This window comes from Pteropus medius, unplaced genomic scaffold, assembly GCF_902729225.1.
Source record: "Pteropus medius unplaced genomic scaffold, Ma_sr-lr_union100, whole genome shotgun sequence".
In the NCBI taxonomy this organism is placed as follows: Eukaryota; Metazoa; Chordata; class Mammalia; order Chiroptera; family Pteropodidae; genus Pteropus; species Pteropus medius.
The window spans coordinates 4,354,247-4,378,191 of NW_024340848.1; the positions used below are offsets into that span (position 1 = coordinate 4,354,247).

Sequence of the window (23,945 nt, forward strand, 5' to 3'; positions counted from 1 at the left end):
TTACACCAAGCTCACATGCTTAAAGAAAACATGCTTAAAGAGTTCAGTACAGACTCTCAGAACAAGTAGTGAAGGGTGAATTTGGAGCTGAGAGGCAATAAATTCATGACTGGCACAGCAAGCAATTAAAGATATCTTGGAAGTGTTTGCTCTAAGAAAGGTATTGTAAGCCTTGGGTTAGATATTAGGAAAAACACTGTCATTAGGAAGCCGTATCGTGTAGCAGGAGGAAGGGAATAAAAAGGAGAGAACTGATGGAAATTCGAAATTATGATCATAAAGGATATGCCTAGAAACAGAGTTCTAGGTAGTTGGAGGTAAAACACCCTTTATTTGTATAGTAAATTTACAAAATGCAATATGTTATCTTCTTTTGATCCTCATAATCATCTCGTGAGATTGATTGAGTTATTACTATTGTTGCCAATTTATAAATGAAGAAACTGGGGCCCAGACACATGAACAGACTTACCAGAGTCCCAAAGCTAATATCATAGGATTTGATTTTAAATTCTTAGAAATGCATGTCTAGTACTATAGTACTTAACCCGGCTTGGACAATGAAATTATACTAGAGTTGTGTCAGGGTCCCATTGCCCAGAAACATGTTGCAAAGTACAAATGAATCAATAAATAGGAGTATACTCTCTAAGTTTAGCCATTTTTGTAATTCACTGAGATAGCAGCTACTTCTCTTCTGCAATTCTAAATAATCCCCATCTTCTCACAGCACCCCCTAGTATCCTTCCTCTGTCTCTGTCTCTCTGTCTCTCTCTCTCCCTCTCTCCCTCTCTCTCTCTCTCTCTCACACATACACACATGCACACACACGAACACACACACATACACACACACACACACACAGCCTGGGCATAAAGTTAGTGCTTATCCTAGAAATTTTGAAAGGTCTAGCTGTAAATATCTTTAAACCTTATAAAAGTCACTCCCGGCTGCTTTAAAAATAATTTTTGTATTGTGCATCCATCCCTTGGAAGAATTAACAGAACACACAAAGGTAAAATTCAACAATTTGCAAATTCTAGTTAGATTTGCTAGATATTAATATATCTATTTTCCCTGACTAAATAAGTTGTTTTGTTGTCGTTTAAATAATTGTTAATGTCATATAGTTAATTTCAGACTCAATCCATGAAGCCTTTCGAACTTACTTAAATCTTTAGTTCTACTGACTACACCCTGCTCTAAGTATTTAAATTGTGTCTGAGGGTTGAAAATACGAGAATTAAGGTAAAAAAAAAAATCTGTCTCTGCCTAATATATCCAGATAATAGAAAGGAATACTTTATTTTGTTTGAGTAACAGATAATTTCCTCTGCTTTCCGAGTCACTTTGGATATTTTTATAAACAAACAATCACTATCAACTGTTCGTTTTGTTTGTTTTTTATCTTTTGGAGGTATTTACGGTGCAATCAAATTTTAATTGTTATGTCCAGTTTGGATGTGATGTACATCTGACGCTTTCCTTTTCTTTGGTTCCCTGAGTGGGCGTTACTACTAAATATCACTACCAGAGGGTTAGGCAGGTTAAGGATAAGTCGGTAAAACTAAAAATCGCTACTAGAGACAAAAATTTTTAGAAAAGAGTCATGTCACTGGCTAATTTATAATTAGAGTCTCTGACTATTTAGTGAACAACAGCAGAAATAATTTAAAAATGTGTCGTCTTCAGAATCTTTATATGAATGAATGTGATTATGATAAAGAAGACAAAGAAACGAGCATATTTTTCTGTGGCTGCCCTTTCCTTCTGTATAACTTCTTTCACATCTGCGTAAATCTCATACTTGAAGCAACTTATAATAACAGCAAAATTTAATACCAGTTTTCTAAATTACTTTAAATAAAATAGCTTTTTAAAAAAAAAAATCTGAGAATCTAAACATGAGAAACATTTAACATGGGACTTTCTTCACAAGATTTTTTAAGTAAGTGTTTTGTTCTTCTTTTTAATCATGCTATTTTAACATCTGAAAAACAATTTCCTGTGGTCTCTCCGTAAAGTTGCAAATGCCATGTCAGCGAAGGCAGAGAGAACCAAACCCTGCTGTATGGAATGAATGGTAAGGGTTGTAAATGATGGAATGAAAGTGGCTCTGCCACAGAATATTAAATATATAAAAAATTATATTTAATAGAACAAAGGTCATTACCACTGAGTGGGAGAAAATGCCACATGTTCACACTAAATCACACTAAAATCAAAAGACATTTGAAAATAAAAACTTTGAAAGTACTCTCAGGACACAGATGGATCTTTTAAGAGAGCTCTTCAATCATTCGACTCTGGTTTCTGCAGATGCTTCTCAATCCAGCCTGACAAGCCCCAGATTTTGCCTCATTCTTACCTGCAGATCAACATAGATTTCCAGGCAAAGAAAGTGTTACATATTTGTTATTGTTAGATGATATCTCTTTTTTTACCATTATTTTAAATTTTGCAAATTTTTACCATTATAATTTTTTATTTTCTTGAAACCGTTAATAAAATATTTTCTCATCTTAAATAAACTAAATATGTAGGACTTTACCTGACTTTTTAAATTTTTTCAGGTTAACTCCAACATTTACAATTAACACAAAGTGACAACAAATATTCAATGCAGTCTCTCAACTATTTGTATTACATATGATTTTCTAATTTATTTAGAACTTTAAAGCTAATGAATTTAGTACTATGTCCTGTGTCTGATGAGAATCACATCTTTGAACTAAAATATTTTTTTTCAACCTTTTAAATTATCTAAACTTCAGAATTATCATTAATTACGAATAGGTCAGTTTTGATCATTTGGGGCAAACTTTTCAACTATCATTTGTTTTCTTTAACAGTGCTTGCAGAATTTTGGCAGTATTTTTTGTGAAAAACCATTAGGATTATCATTTCATTCACATGGTGATAATAATTTTCTTTTTAAGTTGACATGCTTTTCTGGTGGCTAAAATAATTTTCATCTTTGTTTGTATGTGCCTACTACTAATTATTTTAAAGTCTGTAAATGTAAAACAATTATTTTAAAGTATATATTTTGTGGTTTACTGTGAAAGATGAGTTAGAAAGCACATGGAAATTCAGATATGAATAGTTATGCTACTTTGGATTATGAATAAAAAGGCAATTTTTAAAGGCTTTTTCTCATGCAACCTTATTCAGAAAATAACATTTAGGTTCGGTTTATATGTACAACATCCTTCACCCTTTTCTTGACTTTAAAATCACTAATTAACAGCTGTTCCATGACTTAAAATAGTCAAGCCGTGCATACTATAGCTAAGGACAGAATGCACAAATTAAATAAAACTGGTACTAAATTCATTGTTTCCCTTTTGAAAGACAATTGTTAAATTGGATCCTACCTCTTGATTCACTGTCATGATGAGAGCCTGAATCCTACTAAGAAACTGTAAATTCATAAATACCTGGCAAACACAACATGTTTTCGTTATACCATTAAAAATATTAGTAAAGAATAAAACCAATTACTAAGATACTATTTATTGCCTGATCATATATTAATAAATATTAGAAGACAGTAAGTTAATTTCTCCTGCATTGTAAGCATGATTCTTTGCAAAATTCTGCAGCAAAACAATAAATTCATGTTGTCTTAAATTTATATACTCCCATGAAATATTTGGGTGAAAATGCTGAATTAGTTAAATACCCTCTTCATAGCTAATAATAATTATTTTCAAATTACATATTATTTGCTAAATACTTTTTCAAAAAATTATAATTTTTACCATATTTTTATTGTAGAAATAGCATCCTTTAATTATGTATGGCAGAGATAACAAAATTCATTTTGTGGATTTCAACTTGGTTATAAAATATTTTCTTTGTCATTCTCTTGTAAGTTCTATATTTCTTGGAATCATCCTTTTTTGCTAGTTTGTAAATTAAGATCAAAATGTTACATACCTAAAATATATTGGAAACTTGAAATCAGAACCACTTGATATGACAATTAAATCCAGACTCTTTTGAATGAAGTGTCTTTTTCACATTTGGCAAATAAGTTACTTTGTCACAATGATTTAAAAAAATATTTCATCAATATAATCTGGAATAGTGAGGAAATAAAAGTTATTGTTTAAAAATGTAAAACGAGTATATTTTCTTTTTGTAAAACAAAAAACATCAAAAGCAATTCACAGAGGGAATGTTATTTCAAGAAACTTTTAAATGAGAAAATGTCTGACATTCTTATAACATCAAAGAAAAATTATAATAGAATTAACAAAAAGATTTCCCCAAAAAACTGTAATCAGCTATCTCTTTTGCACTATTATAGTTCTTACAAAATAAAGAGAAAATGACTTTGGGGTTTGTTATTCTACATATAGTATACCATATATTCCGGTATACCTTCACACTGAGCAATGAAGTTCAAAGCTCTAATTAAGAGAAACAGGAAAATGTTCTTCTTTCTTTTTCAGGTCTACTAAATTTTTCCTTTTTAATCAACATATCTTACATTACCATAAACAAAATCGTATGTATTCCCTGGCTCTCCTCTTCCCACAAGAATTTAAGATTTAAAGAAAATGAACATTAAGCTGCTTCTTTCTTCCAACTGCAGCTATTCCACAGCAATTCAGGATACAGATAAATCTACACATGGCTGCCTTGTTTTGAAAAGTTGAATTTAAACATCCATACACAGCTGGTGGGAGTATAAACTACTAAAACCAATGTGGAAAAATAATTTTACTTTACTTGGTAAAGTTGAACATAAGCATACCGTATGACCACTTTTGTATATAATACTATAGTCTGGAGAAATTCCTCCTCCTGTGCACTGTGAGGCATGTCCAAGTTCATAGTTATATTGATCACAACAGCAAACAAACAAATAAACAAACAAACAAACAAACAAAAATTACTAGATAATTCAAGAGTCCAATGGCAGTGAATAAGATAAATAAATCGTATCGTAGTTATACACTGGAACATTTTATGGGATGGAAAATCAATGAACTACAGTTATGAGTATCAATGAAAAAGTTTTAAAAATAAACACAAATTAAAATTAAAATTAAAATTAAATAAAAATTAAACAACAGAGGACTACAAATTATTCCATTGGTTTCAATTTCAAAAGCAAGCAAACTAAACACACATTGTTTAGGAATAAATCCAAGTGAAATAAAATTATAAAGAAAAGCAAAGCAATAATTTCCACCAAATTCAGGGTAGAGACTATTTCTAAGAATGAGATAAAGGGATACAAGTGGGAGAATGTGCACTCAGGTGACTTCAAAATTTCCTGTAACGTTTTGTTTCTTGAGCTGAGTCATGGTTGGGTACACAAGTGCTCATGTTTTTGTGGGGGGTTTTTTGGTGTTGGTTTGTTTTTCATAACAGCATTCTGTTTTTGTTTTGTTTTGTTTTAAAATTTACATGTGTACCATATTTCACAATGAAACAAAGAAAATGAGGGAAAGAAATTATATTTAGTCATATAAGCAGTTAGCAAATTATTAGTAACTTTCTGATTGTTTTCAAAGTTACGGTGGATCTCAGCCAAGAAAAGGAAGGAAGAGGCTTAGAGCTGACAATACACATTGAGGATAAGTGTCAGAATGATGGTGAGGGAGAGTTTGAAAAAGCTGACCTCCCAATTGCTTTATGCCCTTTAAAGAGCACAATTCTCTTTTTCTTCCTCTCCTTCACCTCCACCAATCCCCTACTCTCACCCCCTAAACTGGAGAACAACTTTAAATATGTACACATTCACATTTTTTCTTGCAAACTAAAGAGCTCAATCATCGCAACTTGTGCAATTATTTATTTAGCATTTACAATGTACCAGGCACCAACTTTCCAAATAAAGCAATGAAGAAAACAAAAACCCAAAATTCAAAAAATTCAAAAACATCTAACGTAGGGGCCGCTTATAAGATTAACACCATTGGTTAGTCTGTTAATGAAAAAAAAAACCCGTTTATTTGTTTTTAAATTAAAATAATTTTAATTACATATACATAGACACCAACACTTCATTCACCCATCTTTTGACATATCATCTAGTCCTTTTCGTTGAGTAGGAGCCCACTGATTAGAATGCATCTTTCTTGCCTAAGCCACACACATAATGCATTGTGTACAATTTCCAGGGTCAGTTTCTTTCAAGTGGAATAAGAACTTAAGACAAGCTAAAAGTTACAATAAAGACATGTTAGCTGAGAGCAAACTTCTTTGGGTTTTGTGTTTGTTTGTTTTTTTCCTCACAGCCTCAATCTTCCACAACCAACTTAACAGTGCCTTAATCACTTGCCTTTCACAGATCTTTCTAAACATTTGATTTCGTTTTCCAAAAAAATAACTGTTTTCTTTTCAAACTTGTCTTGTAACTTTAAAATAAATTATGTCGTTAAAATAACAACTGCAACTGACATAACAGGTTTGGAAACTGACATTGTTTGGGGTTCAAACTCTGTTGATAAGCAAACAACTCAGCTGCTGGAAGTAGAGATGAGCCAACTTATCAACCAGAAAGGATCCTGCTAGCATTAAACATTCGGTGTCTTTGGCATCAGTCAGCATACTATTTTAGGAAAGAAATGAAGAAGCCCTGTTAACCCAGCCTAAGTTAAGATGAGGTTGGTTAAGAGAATTTATACTATCAAATCGATAATTGCAATAATAGTAAGGGATTGTGAGTAAGAAAACGTAATCTGGAAAATAATGTAGAAAGAAGCTTCCTACAGAAAAAATTCTAACCCCTAAGATCAAACTGACAGGCAGTTCAGTGGACCTAAATTCTGCCCTAAGATCCGGTGGTTTTCAGTCTGTGAATCAGTTTAACAGATGCAGAATCCCCAGGACATTTGTATGTTACCAATATTACTTGCAGTGTTTAAAACTGTTTAAAAACAAAAACAAACAAACAAAACAAAAATTTTTAAAAACTAAGAAAAACTAACACAGAAAATATTAATTAAAAATAGCAAAAAAGAATGGCACCACTTCTAATAAGTCCCCAAAGAAGACTTATGACTTTGATTAGCTCCCGAAAGAAAATCATGTCAGAAACCTATTGGCAGAAACCTATTGACATCACACTATTAAATACTGTATGTGGAAAAATGAAAAGCCACAGGGTACTAGATCATATTCTGAAAACCAAAACGATGGACCAAATCTATCTGAGTTTCCCAACATCCCTTTAGAGTCTGCAATACTGATATGCCTTTCTTTTCTTTCTTTTTTTTTTTTTTTTTTTTTTTTTTTTTTGAATGTATATGGACTTTTTTGCTTATATGCGGACCAAGGGTTGCTCCCATGGCACCAACCTGGAAAGACACAGCAGAAAGGGCCCCGAGTGACCTAGAGGAAGCAGGAGGGGAAGAGCTCTGGGCTCTTCACTTTAGAGACAAGTACCCTCTTTCAGTAATGCCATCAGCAGGGGCAGGAACCTCCCAAGTGAGCTGTGAGCCAGAGCTGCAGGCAACGCACCTGCACCCACCAACGCTATGATGTCTCTGGAAAGAAGTCACTTTGAAACTTAAAGTTTCAAATTATGAAAAAAACAAAAACATGAAAATGCAAAAACAAAATAATAGAAGTGAATACATTGTAATAAATTTTAAAAATAAATCCATAAAAAAGTGAAAAAGGCTGATACGTGCACCACCTTCACCCTATCCCAACCCCCGTTCACCTCCCACTGGCTACCCTTCCACCCAACCCCATCCTTATATAGATGGTCAGGATTGGGTCTAACGGAGAGGGTTTGGGAGCTGTGAGGCCAGGGCCCAACTGCCAAGGGTGCAGTTTCAGCCCATGCCAAAGAGATGAGGGATTGTGCCTACCTCCAGGTCCATCACTTCACTCCCAGTGATCTTTGGCTAGAAATGAAGTCCACAACTGGGACCTGGAATTCTCATTACTGCCCAGCTTGCAAGCCTCTCCTCTGGGAATCTACAAGAAAGGCTCTTCCCACCCCCTTCCCTAGGGACTGAAGTCTGGAGGACCCTGGGCCTCTCAGAGCACTGTGCTGGCCCGACTGCTCTCTATCCCTCCTTCCCGGCTAAATCTCTCATTGACCTGCTTTGTGGAGTTAAATATTCTTCCGACTCTCCTGAAGCACCTGAACCCAGATTGTTTTTCTAAAAGCATGCTGCTTCTTTTCACTATTCCTTCCCTTCGAGTCCTTTCCCTCTCACTCCGTGTACACACAAGCACAGATTCACATACCTTGCCTTGCAGACTGTTCTGAGTGTGTTCATATAACTATTTCCAAAGCTCACCTTACTTATTTTTTTTTTCCCCAGGAGATTGCAATACTGCGATATTTACTATAGACTACAGGGGAGGAATGCTACCTATGGACAGTATAGCCCCACCTCTAGGCCCATGTCCAGCGGGACCTGGAGTTCCTGTTGCCTTCCTCAGACAGCTAGAAGCAGGCTGCTGCTTCTAGCTGAACTAGAAGTTGAACTCCAATTTAAAATGGAAACTTCTCCATAACACACGTGTCATCAGATGTGTGCCATAGACTATCTTTGTTTGACTGATCCTGTGATTTTCTCCCCTGAATTTTTAGAAGTGTTGAATGGTACAGAGTTTTGTTTTCATTTGAAATACATTTCAAAATAGTTGCGTTTTAAGAATTTCACAGGATTCGGTGGAAAACTGGAGACATACTTATATTGAGGTAAAATCAAACTTTGGCAGGGAAAAGGTTTGGGATCACTGGCATGCCCAAACCTAGGCATTAGAATTTCGCAGTCCTATCTATTTGTTTTTATTCTTTAATTTGTATTTTGATTTTATTGGTTTAACCTCTCTGTGCTTCAGCTCCCTCATCTATCTACTACCTCAGAATTTTTATGAGGATTAAATGAGTTAATATTTGTAAATATCTATAAAAATGTTAACAGTATGCGAATATTTGATGTTGATTCTCAAAAAGTTATACTTCTAAGAAGGCTGTGTAATAAAAGAATGAATGAAATGCTTAAATATCGTTTACTTAATTGCCAAGGTTGTTTTTGTTTTGTTTCGTTTTGTTGTTTTGATATTAGAATTAGGGTTAGTTCTTTTTTTATTCTCAGAACTATAAACAATTTTAAATAGTGATTGAATCAGAAGAAAGCTTCAGTCAATTATTAATCTAGCCTCCATTCAGTCTGGTTTTTCCATTGATTTCTAATGAGATTTTTATCTCAGAATGGAAATCATTGGTAAATGTCATGTTTAAGTATAGTTATTTTACATATAAATGGTGCACATAATCTTTATCAGTAGTGCCCACAACTGACTGAAGATGTAGGTGGGTCCAGAGAGCTGTTTCTTCACCTCCCAAGCTTACTGATGCACATGCCGAACATATAATTACAATTCTATTCTCTCCCTCTTCCTTATTTGTATCTGGGCCAACAAAACTTGGCATGAATTAGAAACATGGATGGTCTATGGCCATGCCACCTTGAACAAGCCCGATCCTGTTTGATCTCGGAAGCTAAGCAGGGTTGGGCCTGGTTAGCACTTGGATGGGAGACCACCTAAGAAGACCAGATGCTGTAGGCATAAAACAAAAAAAATAAGGGATTGTAAGCTGACAAAGTCCTTGCAATCTGTGAGGTTGACCAAGGGTTGCCTCGCTTAAAAAAAATAAAACTAAAAAAAGAAACATGAAACTATTGTCAGTTGCTATATTCATTCTTTTTTTTTTAAGTATTAAGCTTGGTCATTTTTCTTCTTCCACAAGTGTGTAAAGCTGTTCAAAATCCCCTTCATAGTTCTATTTTTGTAGACTGTTGAAAAATAGTCAAACTTTGCCAAGACATACACAAAAGAGTCCACCAGCTTAGATCATCACCATAGGTCCACATCCATATTTTTTTACAGAATTCAGTATAAATAAAATAGATACAACAGGTCATGTGCAATTTCAAGCAAGCTGATAGCCCCTCTCCCCTTCTCTCTAACGCTAAGTACTGCCTCTCAAAAAATAAAACTCTAATATAGAGCATAGTATGCAATATTTTATTTTGTCCACTAAGGACAATAACAAAAACTTTCCATCATCTTAATTTCAAAAGAAGGCAATTTAACACAAAACAATAAAATGGACATATTTAAGAATAACTAACAGTCCTTAATATGGAATGCATTTAGGATTTTCAAAGTAACTACATTGCTCTTATTTTCCTCTTTTCATCATAGCTTAGGAACCTTGTATAATCTGTTGAGAGAATAGTGTGAGAGACACTACCATAGATCATGTTATCTATAATACACTTGTCTTTGTCCGCTTGGGCTGCTATAACACAATACCATAGACCGGGTGGTTTAAACAACAAATATTTATTTCTCACATTTCTGGAGGATGGGAAATCTAAGATCAAGTTGCCAGCAGATTCAGTATCTAGTGAGAGTCTCACTGGTTCAGTGAGATCTTCTCGCTGTGTCCTCACAGAGTGGAAAGAGCTACAGAGCTCTCTGGGGTCTCTCATAAGGGCAGTAATCCCACTTATGAAGACTCCACCCTCATGACCTAGTTGCTTCCCAATGGTCCCACCTCTTAAAAGCATTACACTGGAGGTTAAGATTTCAACATATGAATTTGGGAGAGAGGACACAAATGTTCAGTCCACAGCAACAGTTTAAGCACATACAGCCCATATCTCCTGAGCACTCCACTTTTACCCCTTCAACATGAGATATAACAAACTGATCTCGGTTTTAGGAAATGGTGCAAAGAGTTACTCTTTACTGTTTTATAAAATCAAGTCAACTAACTCTTTTTAAAACATCAAATATTACAAACGAACTTGCTAAATGCTATAGTAATCAGTATTTTATATTGATGCTTAGAATTAAGCTTCATAAAAATTGACATGTAAATTAGCAACTTCATATAAACAAATGCAAAATGGTTAACTTGCATTCTAATTATGTTAACATTACATACTTTAAACACATTAACAAAAGCACATAAGTGTGCATTTTATTCTGAAATCTCCAAGACCTTTTCTTTAAGTATAGCTTCACTGATTCGAATTTTGTTGATTAGATCATGTCCTTCACATATAAACTATATTCCAATTCATCTTCTGAGATTTCTAATATTGTTTTCAGCAAAAACAAAACAAAAACATATAAAACATTATCAAAATAATATGAGACTATAGATTTAGATTTTTGGCTTGTTTTCTTCATACTCTTTTACAGTATTTCACATACATTTAAGTCAACAGTGTTTTTTGTTTTTAAATCCTATAGGGGTTCTTTCTAAAGCATTCAACTTAGTTTTCTTAGAAACAACAATTTTCCCTTCCAACTCTTATTCTATTAGTTTATGTAACATTTAATGCAATTACATAATTACAATAACAACTAGCATAAATCAGTTTGGAAACAATTGATTTTTGGCAAGTCCCCAACTCTGACTGGTGGGATCAGAAACATAGAACTTACTGAAAAAAAGCCTACTAGCTCTAGCGAATACTCTGTGGCCTTGGGTCAATATGTCTTGCAGAGGAAAGAGAGAGTTTTGATTAATGTATTGAATATAAGAACCTATATGTCTGAGTTAACTATTTTCTCATTTAATTTCATTAACTACTAGAAAAGCTAATCATGAATGGAATACTAACACTTTAGCATTTCCACATCATTAAATGACACAGAGAAAGTTATAATAATTATATTCGTTAAAAAGATAATTTTTAAAACAAAATTGTATCTAGAATATCTTGGCTTTTAAAGGAGAAAGAGAGAGACTATAGGTCTCGAGCAGCAATGTTAGTTAGATCTACTCTGTTTCCTACCCAAATTTTCAAGCTGACCATAGAGAAACCATTATATAAACAAACTTCATTTCATTCATTTTGCCCTCTGTATTTTTCAAAAACTCATGATTTTTATCACCCTTGTCATTTATTTTTTCTTTCAATCCCATAATAAATATTTTAAGGTCCTTTCTAGATAGTCAAGGAAGTATTTTTGACGTTCAAAGTTCTCCTTCTCAAAGTATAGCTATGCCTTGTTTCAGTCCTTCAGGTTCTGGTTTGCTAGGTTGATAAGTTAATAGTTAATAAGGTATATCAACATGAATATAATGTGAATTCACATTAAGTAAGGAGAATTCACAAGCAACATCTAAAACTCAAAACATCTTTAATTTATTTTGACCCAGAAAGTCAGTCTCTGTGCGAATGAGAGAGAATTTTTGGCATACTTGTTAAAATATAAGTTTCCATTGGAAAAGGTGCATGCTATATATAATTTCTAGAGGAGTACTACTCTCTTTTTAAGTCCAGCCAAAAAGGTTATTCTTAACAGAATAGCTAAAGTCACACCCTTATTGAAAGGCACCTAGTCACCTATAACCCACAAGCCACTGGCACCATGTTTCCCCTGAAAGTTAGAGGCATAAATCAAAGCAAACAAAATCCCCAAAAGTTAAGCTCTCCACTCTACGAAGTTTGGCTGAAACTCTGCCTTTCCCCTCTACCTCTTCCCCTAGCATTTCTGAAGCTTTCTGTTTTCTTTCATTGGCTTTAAAGTTACATGAGCTTCGCTTTTAATCTAAGGAAAAAAAAATAATTCCACAAATTTTGACTGAGATGTCACTTTTACATTGCATTACCTCTTTAAACTGGAGTTCTTTTTTAAAGTTCTTTTCAATTGTTCGATTATTTTTAATAAAATAATTTATTACATCTTCTTGTATTGTCAAACGTGGTTTGTTTTTAAAATATTTATAATATGTCCTTATCCATCATAAAGTTATAATTTAACAAGCATGCCAGATATATGCATGATACATATATATACACACACACATATATATGTGTGTGTGTATATATATACACACACACACACATATATATGTGTGTGTGTATATATATACACACACACATATATATGTGTGTGTGTGTATATATATATATACATATATATATATATGTGTGTGTGTGTATATATATATATATATATATACACACACACAGGCTTCCTGGATCAAAAAAATTTTTAAAAAGCTTTTTTTCTAGTTTTGAATGTAATTTCTAAATTTGTCCCACTCCTTTGGTGAGATCGTTTTGTGGTGTGTCTTCCGTGCAAGGAGTAGGAGTCAGCCTTAATAATTAGGTGCCTACCAAAGTAGGCTTCTGAACTGTCTTAGTTTATACGGTTTTGAAGCCTTAGAGAAAGATTATATGTTTCCTTCAGTGTAAGCCACTAAAAGGAATTATAAAATTGATGTTTCTATAAAGCCTCTTTCAAAATATATTGACACTGTGGTTGATGGCCTGCATTACTAATGGTTTATAAGCAAGATTTGCAAAGATAGCTGATTATATACACGGTTCATTTTATAAGACTATTTAAAGGCTTTTGGTTGGTAAAAGTGCTATAAAGTATTTCTAAAAATACTTATAGGGTCTACCGATACAAAAAAGAAAAGTTAAAGAGTTCCATTGATCCAGATTCCTATATCCTATGAGGATTGGCCTGTCTCTGATTGTTTCATTGCATGAATAGATTAATTCTTAGTAAATCAGAGAATCATAGTGAATGGGACAATGCAATATGTAATTATGCCAATTTACTGAGGTGTTGGCATTTTTTTGTACCTATTCTGAGTAATAATAAATTCATATCTCTCAGAATAAGGCCAGAATTTTAGAAACAGTCGAGTCTTTTTCTTTCATGTGCACACATATGCCACTTAAAATGAATTAAATTTCAGAAGATTTAACTTAAATAACATCTAGAATTGTTCTCCATTGATGTTTTTCTCCCATGTACCTTTATCTGTTCCCAGTTTGGCAGAGGCAGGGGCTGGTGCAAAGGGTGTTGAGAAGAGTGACTGAGTAGAACGAAAATGAAGTTAAGAAAAAAATAAGTCAAAAAATTGGAATATTTGGATTGTGAAGAACTAAAAATAAGATGGCTGCCCTTATAGACCTTATATACAAGCAGAGGCAGAAAGTAAAAAATAGACATAATAAGAAAGTAAATTAAATTGAATATTTTAAGACAATAAATGCAAAAAAAAAAATAGGGCAAGAAAAAGATTGGGGAGATTTGCAGTTTTAAATGCATTCTACAAAGAACAAGGGAAAGTATACCTGACTCCAATTCTTGAGGTGGGGGTAGGGGGATTAGGAGACAGGCCCCTGCAAAAGAACCTAAAGAAATTTCTGATGAGCCTTTGCTCTTAATAAATAAGGAGTGAAATCAGCATTCCCTTTCCTCTTGCTTTCTCTTCACCCATCCAGCAAATGCTGGCAACTCTCTTAAACTCAGTTCTCTGTAAAAACAAGACTGAAGTGGTACAGGCATATCAGTGAAGATTCACTTTTTATTGTATATTTATTTTAAAAACATGTAGACACATACCAAGAAACCCTGTGTCCAGCATCTCCTCACTACAGGCATTATGCTGTTTTCCCATACGATACTTCTATACATGTCCATTCTACGGATATTTCTCCTTGAAAAAAAACTCTCTGTGTTATATACATTTCTGTATCTTACTCAAGGATTATTTGTTGACTGAATAAATGAATTCACCTATTCATTCATTAATTGTTGAACAGTGGATTTCACCAGTCAAAGAAAACCAAAAGCTCGTTCTATCATGCTCCAAAGGAGGCAAAGGTCAAGTTCAATTTAAAGCAAATGTATCAATTTAGAGAGAATTTAAAGGTTATTTTTTATTCCCATAAATCTTAAACCAAGAAGAAAAAACTGGAATAAGTTTTTCCTTTCCTTTATACTAATTGCATGACTAGATTGAAATGTATTATTCCTCTTCCTTCATGAACACACAACCTATCTAGTTCTGTATGTCCTGCTCATATGAATATGTCTGTTAGTGGGGAGAGTGGTAATATAGAAGAGTCTATGCAGAGTTTTAGATACTTTGTAAAATGGCCACTTTTATGGTGTAAAAGTTACTACAACTTCTTCAGTTATAATTTACTCTTAAAAAATAGAATGTTTTGAGAATCTGGCTCAATATGTATAATATAATTTAGTATCTTTTCGACAACATAAAGAACCTAGATATTGGCAAATACTCACAATATATTTTAACTCTATATTACAGTTAATAATAATAATGGCTAATATTTATCTCTGTGTACTATTTATGACCTTCAACCATTTACATTTATTATCTCACTTATATCTTAAAAACAACCTGATAGATATTAATCGATATTCTTGTTTTTAAAATAAGGATTGAGAGGTAGAAGGTTGTCCATGATTATAGGCTAGAAAATAGAAGAATCCAGACTCCCACACGAATCTTTATTGCTTGAAATTCCATTCTTTAAACATTGGTGTATATTGTTTCTACTTTAATATATATGGAAATGTTAGATGTTTTATAGACCACCTGAGAAGGTTTTGAGATGCCTTTAAGACTTCAGGAGAAGTTAAAAGGAATTGCTTAATCTGTATTATACTCTCAATTTTCTATTATCCAGGATTGGCAATATGAAAATAAGTCTTGATTTTTGTTTCTTCTAGCATTCAGAACAATGGTAACTTTGCTATTCATTGAATCTCTATTAGAACTGAAGAAAGTGAGATTTTTTTTTTTTAAGGGCACATTTTTTTATTATTTCTTTTAAAGATTTACCAAAGGAGGATTTGGTGCTTTGGAAATGTTCAGAATTAAATTATTTAATTTTTCTTCAGTACATGCATGTTGACTAATTCTTAATAACTAGTAATCTCATATAAAATTAGAAATACTGTTCTACCTAGCTTGGAAGTTTTTAAGTAACAAAAATGCAGGATATTTCTAAGGAGTCAAAACAAAAATGAAAAATATGTGGAGTGCTTTTAATCTCTAATTCTAGTTTAGTTAATATTGTTTGAATGTACTCTATATCAACTGTGATAGTATTTCTATAATGTATAGCTAAAATGCAGTGGTTAATTTTGTCTGAAAAGATTAAAAGACATTAGAGCATGTCCTGCCTCCAGGATCAGGAGCAGGGGTACACACAGGGTAGAGCTCTGTAAAAGGTGGCCCTTGGTGGTGTGTCTTAGAATCCACCAATGCTTAGTTTCTTATTGCTGTCAGTCTAAACTTCACTGACCTGCTCTCTCTTATTGATTTAGGACTGCCAATAGTATACCCCTTGAAAAAGAAATATTTAAGAAAGTCCTAGTTAGGACAGAATTTTGTTGCCATTTCAGTTTTACCAGGTAGTGTTGTGATTACTGGTGCCTCACATTGACTTTTTCTTTTTTAGTCCTCACCTGTTCCACAGGGTACTATAGATTTTGTGGGGAGGGATGAGATTGGAAAGGTATCTCTTCTAATCCTAATCCTAACATCTCTTTTGCATTTTTCATGTCCCCAATTTAATGAGCTAGATATCATATTCAAAGATAATAATTACTAATCATTAGAGTGTTCTCATGCAGACAAATCCGTGTGTGGTTACCACTATCAGTTGTATCAGCTTTCTAAGTTAGGGAATACAATCATTTACCTTCACAAGCACATACCTGTGAATGAATGGTTATGTTAATATTCTGTTCAGTTGGTGAAAAGTCAAAATACAATCTGCTATAATCTGTTAAAGCTCTTTCAGAGTTTTAGTCAAAAGTCAATCTGCTAGAAAAATCCATTTCTATCCCACATCTACTTTGGTTTTATATCAGGGATATGTAATATAGTATAGTAGTCCCCCCTTATCCTACCAAACCCTATATATACTATCTTTTCCCTATATATACATACCTTTTATAAAATTTAATTTTTAAATTGGGCAGTTTCACAAACATAAGATTTGTTCTTACCACAGATCTTAGTAACCTCAGCATACGATATTTTTCTTTCCTTCTTAAATCTAAAATTCTTACCTTTTCACTTGAAGGAAGCACTTTACTGCATCTCTTTGGCATATTCAAATTGCCAGCATCACTACTCTTGTGCTTTGAAGCTATTCTTAAGTAAAATAAGGGTTACATGAACACAAGCACTGTGATACCAGGACAGCCGATCTGATAATGGAGATGGTGACTAAGTGACTGACAGGCGTCATGTTGTATACAATGTGGATACACTGGACAAATGGATGTTTATATCTTAGGTGTGATGGATCAGGACACCATGAGATTTCATCACACAACTGAGAATGGTATGCAATTTAAAATTTATGAATTGTTTATTTATGGAATATTCCATTTAATATTTTCAGAGGTCAACCACAGATAACTGAAACCATGGAAAGAGAAATCACAGGTAAGAGAGGATGACTGCATGTAGTTCCCAGGAAGTCAGATGTATCAACCTATATCTAGCCCACTGCTGTACTTCCCCACTTATAAGGAATTAATTTTGATATCAGAAAAATGATATCAAATGATGTCTAATTGATTCATGGACAATGGAAGAAAACAGTGTCCCATGTGCTTTGAGACAGAAAACTTTCATCTGGGGGCCACAGATGCTCTGGGAATCACTAAGCCATCATAAATAAAATCTCTTACGAAGATCCATTTATAATACCAGCAGGTGATTCAGCACCTCATTTCTGTTTCTGTTTCTCTGATCCTGAGTCAGTCAGTTAATGATCAGCCTCTCCTGTTTATATTGTTCTGCTTCCCTGCCATTTTTATTACACCCTCCCATTCAGCCATTATCAATATTTTATGCCTGAGTCCCAACTCATTTGTGATTTCATAGCTCAAAAACCTAGTAATCTTGACAGATTCTAGTGTAACTATCTACACTGTTTCTTAATCCTGGTCTCTTCTTATCTCTAGTCTCCCACTGGTTCCTACAAAGATTTCAACTAAGACTCTTTGCAAAATACTACATAAGTGTAAATAAAACCCCCCAAAAGTCCATCTCCCTTTTCATATAGAATTCCAAGCCTTAATTATTAAATATATCTCTAAGGGTACATTCATAAAACAGTTATTACATTCATGATTCTGCAGATATGACTTTCACAGTCATTGATTAATTCGACAAAAAATTTTGAGCGCCTACTCTGGCAATTATTTTAGATGAACATACATTAGACTTCATAATAGCTCTTTTTTACCAATATTTGGCACTAATCTTGAACACTGGATATTGAAATAACCAGCTGCTATAGCTAATGCTAGATGTGGATCTAAACAATGTCTATAGGAAAAGCCAAGTCACTCAGTTAAGGTAAGATGTTAGTCATCTCTTAAACATTTAATATTGAAAATGAGAAGCCTTTTGCTAATCTTAGAGGTTAGTCTTTTCTTGAATATTTGATATTGTGAAAGCCAGCTCTTCTGGCTAAAGTTAGGAATTAGTAGTTTCTTAAATATGACCTATAATTGATTTGTCTGTCCCATCCATGACTCTAAATGCAACTAGCTCATCCATGCATAATCATTTAGAGTACACACAAAAGCCAGCAATAGATAATATGCAGGTAGTTAACCATACCATCCTGCTGTGTCTCATTAATCCCTTCTCTTGAGTTCTTACACAGATTCCTTCCTCTTTGTCATTATTGCTGTCTGTATTGTTTTGAAATTGAAAGATAATATAGATAGGACAAAGAACATAAAATACACTAATTATAAGTGTATGACAATGACTTTTTTATAACCATGTAACCACCCCTTAAGTCAAAAATATACTTTATCTCCATCACCCACTTTCTAGGCTATTTTCCACACTCATTCCCATCCTCTGAGATCTGTCTTACTCCTTATTTTGATATTCTGCATGGACTTTTATGGCTCATAAACTTCAGCTGCCCTCATCCCTTACTATCTTGACTTGGCTTTCAACATTCTCTTGGATTAATTTTGCTTGCAGCTCCCAGTAACAACTACCAGACCTCCCAGCCAGAGAAGTACAATTTGCTCTAAATATTTTGCAAGCACATTATAACACTGAGCACATCCAAGTATGTAAAGCTAAATCTAATATCATTTGCTTTTTAATTTATACCCACATAATTTTTGGAAATTCCTATAAACAAATATATCAGACATAGATGGTGTTCCTACCACCACAATACCATCATGTACGTATTCTCAGAAAACGAAGGAAGTCACTCACATTCTCGAGGATGATTTCTGAGGCTTGAGTGGGTATCGATTCCTCTTTGGACAATTGTAGTATAGAGCCCCAACTCATTTCTCATAATGCTTTAAATTGGCCCTTACTTTCATTATTTCAGACATAAAAATGTCATTTTTTGTTTCAATTCAGTTTTGGTTTTACCTGGTCAAAACTTGGTAATGTACTTCCTTGTTTTGAACATTGGTATGTGAAAAATAAGCTAATATATTGAAATTTACTATCTGCATATAGAAAAGACTTAACTGGCATTTAGGAGAACAAGGGTGCATTGTTTTGCAGGATCTTCCAAAAATGTATTCTCTTTTTTGGAAGTTTCATGTAAATAATACTCCATGTGTTTATGATTGTATATCTATTCTGGTGAGCACGTATAGAAATATAGCGATTGTACCACCACAAATCTTCAGTCATAGCAAATTGTCATCCAACCTTTTAAGTAACCAGAAAAAAACAAATTATTTACAATTATAATTCACATAACCAATTACAATTTACATTAAAAAAATAATAATTTTCATTACCTTGATATACATAGAAATTGTTGGGCCTGACTGTCAAGGTGAATATAGGTACTCAAGTGTACTTTTGTAAAATAATATGACAACTGTGAAATATGAGTTATTTTAACCAATCTTAAAGAGGTAATTATATAATCAATATATTAAGTTGCTTCTGGAATTGTTAACTAGCAAAATAGATCTAGATAACAGGCTGAATCAGCTTGTTTCCTCTGATACAAACTGAAGTTAAAGCCTGTATTTGAAAGCAAGAATGTAAAAACATAAGAAACTGTTAGGAAATTAAATAAAATTGATTAAAAGCATTAGCGTTTGGTCATTTTTCCTACCTGGGACTATCTTATTATGTCTTTTATTATTTTTAAAATTTATACTACTTTCTCGTAGCTAAGTGATTGAGAAAAAAAAAATTTTAACTAAAACATGTCTGATGCAGAGAATTTTTTTTTAAATACAATCCAAGCTTGGAATGCTTTTCCACTGTTAGGTAGATTTCTTGGTTAAACTGCAACCCCAGACAGCAAATATACAAACAGCACTCGGAAGTTTTCAACATGCCTTGTAAACCAAGATTGCTACAGATCACACACTAAATTTTTCAAAATTATTTCTGAAGGTTTGTCTTTGGATTTGTTTTCAAAACTTTATGTCCATAACTCTTTGGTGAAGAATTTGGAATATCCTGGGTGTTTCTCATGGTTTTTCTGTGTGTGTTAATAATGCATATATGTAATGTGGACGAACACTGGTCCAAGCACCTATTAAGATTAACCAGCTAAAGGCACTGATTGGTCAAACTCTTTCATCTAATGCAAGAACTAAGTACTAGAGCTTGCCAGTTCCAATTTAACATAAGCATGAGCTTGGAATCTTTTAAAAACAACGTTCAGATCTCACTTGTGACCAACTAAATTGGAACATCTGCAAGTAAGGGCCAGATATTTGCTTGTTTTAAAGGCTCCTTGGACAACTGTAAAGTGTGGCCAAGTTGAGAACTACTGAATTAAATTAAGAACAAAAAATTAAAAATAAGCTACTTCTAATTTTGATTTGTATCCTTCTGGTAAAAACAAGTACAAAACTAGTGAAATATTTTACTATAATATACTATAATGATACATCACTTTTAAATGTTTAATTAAAAATGTATTAAATGTTTTCTAAATCCATACAATTTTATATATATTCATAAACATCAATGCTGAATCTCTTTAAAGGTAAAGGCTGTCTCTTTATTGTGACAAATAGTAACCAGTATGCCTAACTTTCTTAATTAAACAATCATCTGTTACTCCTATTTGATTCCATAGAGTACCACAGTGACAATTTCAAAGATACAAACAACAAAAAAGCACTTTCTTCAAATTGCTTCTTTATTCAAAACCACACATTTATTCATCTTTCCCCTATAATTTATAACTTCAACCAGTGCCAGAAGAATAGCAGGCACGTAATAGATTATTGTTAATTTGGATTGAACACTTTTAAAATTCTAAATATAAAACATAATATGGTATTTTATAAATATAAAACATAATATGTATTTTCATACATTTTCAAATACATATTGTAAAAATTCCAAAACGTCATCATTAAATTTGTCACTGAGTTCATTATTAAAGAGTTCAAAATATTCTTGATTTATAACCAGTTTATTTTCCTTTTCTGACAAAATTTAAACACTGTGAGAAAATAATATAGGAGTGTATGCTTAAAATGCCAAATTGCCAAAATATGAAATATACTTAATTGTAATATTATGTTGAAATTTATTTCCTTTTCTGAAAAAATTTAAATACTGTGAGAAAATAATAAATATAGGAGTGTATGCTTAAAATGCCAAATTGCCAAAACATGAAATATACTTAATTGCAATAGCAAACTTGTAGGATTTCTCCAATTACTATTTAAATTTTATGTAAATATAGTTTTAAAATAACACTGATAGTCATATTTGTCTTAGTTCTTATGTCATTCTTAAGTTTTCACATCTATATTTTTAATATTATTATTGCTTCATTAGTTTCTTAAAATCCTATAATTATGCCTCAAAACGAATATTTTAACTGAATTTATTTTTCAAAAATTCAATACAATTAAGTCAGTTGATACTGACATAGTCAAATAGCAAAAGGTAGGAAGTAAAATTCTGAATGTTATTAATAAGCTAAAGAAATTTATATGTTCTCAATTCATAACAACTATGTCTATAAGGCTCAGAAGCATATGGTTGAAAAGTGAAAAATAAAGATACTTATCTACTACTTGCTATATACAACGTAAACAGTCAGTTATATGGAACTGTTCTGATGTTGAACTGAGCTTTTCATTTCATTTAAAATGTTCTGGATCATGTAAAACAGTACCGTGTGTTTCAGCTAACTTGAGAAGGCAGTGTGTCTACTTTGGCATTTCAGATAGTTTTATTTTTACATTCCTTGGTTGCAGAAGGCATTTGTTAGCAGTTCAGATATTTTTCTGATCTTCGAAATCATAACCAGAAAAGCTTCACTTTAGTTATAAAGCATACCTAGCCGTGGCCCCTGAAATTGAGAAGGATGAGTTTCTAGTTAGTTAGGAAGGACTTTAAAAATATGTAAATTGGCTAAGCTTCAAATTCATTGGGATTGAACAGTTTTCGATTATTCTAATTTTACTTACAATAATTTGTTTATTAATTTTGAAAGGAAGTATGAGTGAACCCCTTAAAAACAAAATGCAATCAACTAATTGTGAAACTTTCTGGGGTTTCCAAGTAAGCAAGTTTAAAGTAATTTACATTTTCCAAAATCCCGATTACCGTAAAAAATGTATAAATTAAGAATTAAATCTCTCATACTGTAGTCACAATATGTAGAATACAGTTATAGGTATGTTAGATTTCCACAGAAATATTGTTAAATGTTTAAAACCAGCTTTTTAAAACTAGTATTGCAGTATTAACTGTAATTGGAAAGAAACTAAGAGATAAATAACTGTTCTGCTAAGAAACCTGCATATAGGTGGGATTTCCCATGATTCAGAGTGTGATGAACGCTTACTCACAGCACCTCTCCCCCCACCACTCTGATTTAAAGCGGAAGATAAAGTTTTAAAGAGAAAAGGAAGAAAATAATGTAAATTAGACTTCATAAAATTAGAAATGTTTTCCTCTTTGAAAGACAAATGACTATTACAGAAAGATTAAATATAAAATTTCAGATTTGGCCACCTATTTTGATTTGTAAAGCAGATATACCAGAAAATTGATCCTTAATGTGGAAGAAAAGCAAAAATAGTTAATCCATTACATTTTACATCACTAGTTTGAAAATTAAATCTAAGCAAAGAACGATAAAATGAGTCAGAAAGATAGTAAATAGCAATATTGTCAAGATTTGAAAGTCAAAAATTTTAACATTTGGACATTATAGACATCTGGTAATGTTTTTTACAGTTGACTTGTAAAAATCACGATACAGTGGTATGTGCTTTCCAATACATACTTTCTGGATTTTAAACCAATTTAAAATTACTGTATTTATAGTAAATAATATGAATCCTCACTTCTTTTAACAATTATGTTTCTGAGAATTCTGGAATTTCCTAAGCCACATGTGTAGAAGGAGGTGCCCCGGAATGGGCTTTTTCTCAGCTTTGTGGTTGTTTTATGAGGTTCTTTCGACCTCTGTTTTTTCTGCAGGAGAGCCAATTCTTACTAAATGCAGCGGAGTGTGAGAGCAGGATCAGATACTGCAGCTGTGAAACCTCTGCTCGGGCACGCGTTTTGGTTCACACTCTGCCGGGTTTAAGGAAACACATTTCAGCGATTTGGGCTTCCACCAGTCTCGAGTGTAATGCATTTATCTCTGTCTAAAACGATCTTTGCACTGAGTAATCCCGTTTCCATGTGAGAGTAAGTCACTGGATTTTTCTTATCTTTGATTCATGATAGCACGAAGCAGGCCCCTAATTACCACCAAGACCCACCAAGGGCAAGGAAAGTAATAAACAGTAATTACACCGCGTATACGTCGAGTCCCAAGGAGAGCAGGACTCTCAGGAAACCGCAGGAAACGTGCGCTTGCAGGACAGTGTAAGGCGCGCGGGGGTCTGCACGCGCGCTTAGCTTGTTAACGGAGGGCGTGCCGGAGGCGTGGCGCGAGGTGTCCCAGCGAGGCGCTCAAGGCAGGCGGTAGTGGGCGGGCGGCGGGGGAGCGCGGCCCCGGGAAGGCAGCGCAGCACCGCGAGCCGCTCTGGGCTCCCGCTCTCGCAGCCGCCTAGCCCGAGCCGCCGTGGGCGGGGCCTGCAGTGATTGGCGGGCGGGCGGGGAGGTCGGAAGTACTTTGTTTTTTATGCTA

General features: G+C 33.5%; 1 pseudogene; it reads left to right on the top strand.

Moving 5' to 3' along the window:
* The first annotated feature begins 9,439 nt into the window (after positions 1-9,439).
* On the top strand, positions 9,440-9,558 carry LOC120582795 (uncharacterized; annotated as a pseudogene).
* The last annotated feature ends 14,387 nt before the right edge of the window (positions 9,559-23,945 follow it).